We start from the raw sequence: 1708 nt of genomic DNA, 5'->3' as shown, positions 1-1708 counted from the left end.
ATGTAAGAGGCTTTCATATTGCAGCACCATCTATGCTTTTCTAAGATTTAACCTGTACACACTTAAGCACAAACATAAGGTGTTATTGTTTGTCATAATCAAAATAGGGATAGGATTTAAAAAGTCAACACAATGGAAAAATAACTAAAGGTGCCTACTGTTGAATTTCACCCAAGGTAATTTAAGTAAAAATTGCAAGTAATTTTGATCAAATAAACAACAATGTCTGTCGATTTAAATTTATTTGTCCAATTCAAACTCGGCTAAAAAAATAAGTATAATATAAATATGCTCACCCAAATAAGAGCCTTTTTGTCATTGGAATGTGAAATGGTATGACAATGGTTAGAAATCTCAATTATTTTTTGATAAAAAAAAAAAAATGAAACATTAAAAAACACAATGTAGCATAAGATTGTTAAAATGAGACTAATTTTTGTGGCACCAATGGGCAGTCTGTTCTTAATGGATACTTAATCTAACGTCAGATTTAAGATAAGTGAAAGTAATCATAGTGTACAAAATCTTTTGAAGGATACATAAAATGAATGAAATTTTTTTCAATCTTCTATATATTACAACTATGTGATCTGAATGCATTTGTGTCCTAACACACAAAGATTGATCAACTTACATTTTCACACTTTATGTAATTATTTTTGTCAGGATGCATTAGACAAAAATAAAATTTATTATTTTAATTTTAACTATTTGAGCATTCGGTTTTTTCATTTTTCATCAAGGTACTCATTAAATTAAATGTGTTCGCATTTTCAAATATAATAAAGTGTGTAGCAAAGTTTGATCATTGAGATTAACACCAAATATAATAAAGGCTTTCAAGCTATATATATGAACTTGAATACAAGCTCAAGTCTTTTTCAAGAACTCTTTAAAAAAGTTCTCCAAGAAAGTATATTCAAAAATAAAAGCTGGAGAAATAATTATTTTTCTCCTTGAAATATTAAAAACAAGAAGGCCCTCAAGCAAGTATATATCAATAAAATATATGCTCAAGGCTTACTTGTAAGAACCCTAAGATTTTTTCTAAAAATATTTTCAAAAGAAAGAGTAGGAGAAAATGAATTTGATCTTTGAATATGAAGTGTGAAATGAAAGAAACAATCAAAGAATAATCAAATGTATTTTTAGTGTAAGTCTCTAAGATTTGTAAAGTGTTTTGGGCTTATATTTATAGGTATATTTCAAATGTGGCCGTTAGGTGACCATTGGACATTAAAATAATATTTTAATTTTAATTTTTCTGACCATTTTATGCCCAGAATTTGAAATACCCGAGAGGTCCAGTCAAAGGGCCCTTAAGGCAATTTCCCTATTCACGAGAAACGGTCTGCTAGCTCAAGATCCGATCTGTCGAATGAACAGTGCTGATCGACTATGCCATTTAAGCCTTTAGGAGGCCGATCTACTGGGCACGTATATAATGCCAATTTCTTTAGTCTGGTCGACTGGGCTTCATGCGTTAAAAAGGAGGTCGGTCTGCCGGGCCTATGTTAACGACATTTATGCCCTCCATTCTCCTGGGCTAAGTCCTTTGTGTGAAGGTTGGTCTACTGGGCCTTTATAAGTTCGGCCACTTTACACACGCTAGTCGTCTAGGCCAAATATACTATGGGAGGCCGGTCGATCGGGTCTTCATAAATTTGAGTTTTGGCCCTTGTCTTGTGTTCAAAAATACTTTAAACCT

This window comes from Malania oleifera, chromosome 8 (assembly GCF_029873635.1).
Source record: "Malania oleifera isolate guangnan ecotype guangnan chromosome 8, ASM2987363v1, whole genome shotgun sequence".
NCBI classification, from domain to species: Eukaryota; Viridiplantae; Streptophyta; class Magnoliopsida; order Santalales; family Ximeniaceae; genus Malania; species Malania oleifera.
Note: the sequence above shows the minus strand (reverse complement) of the source record.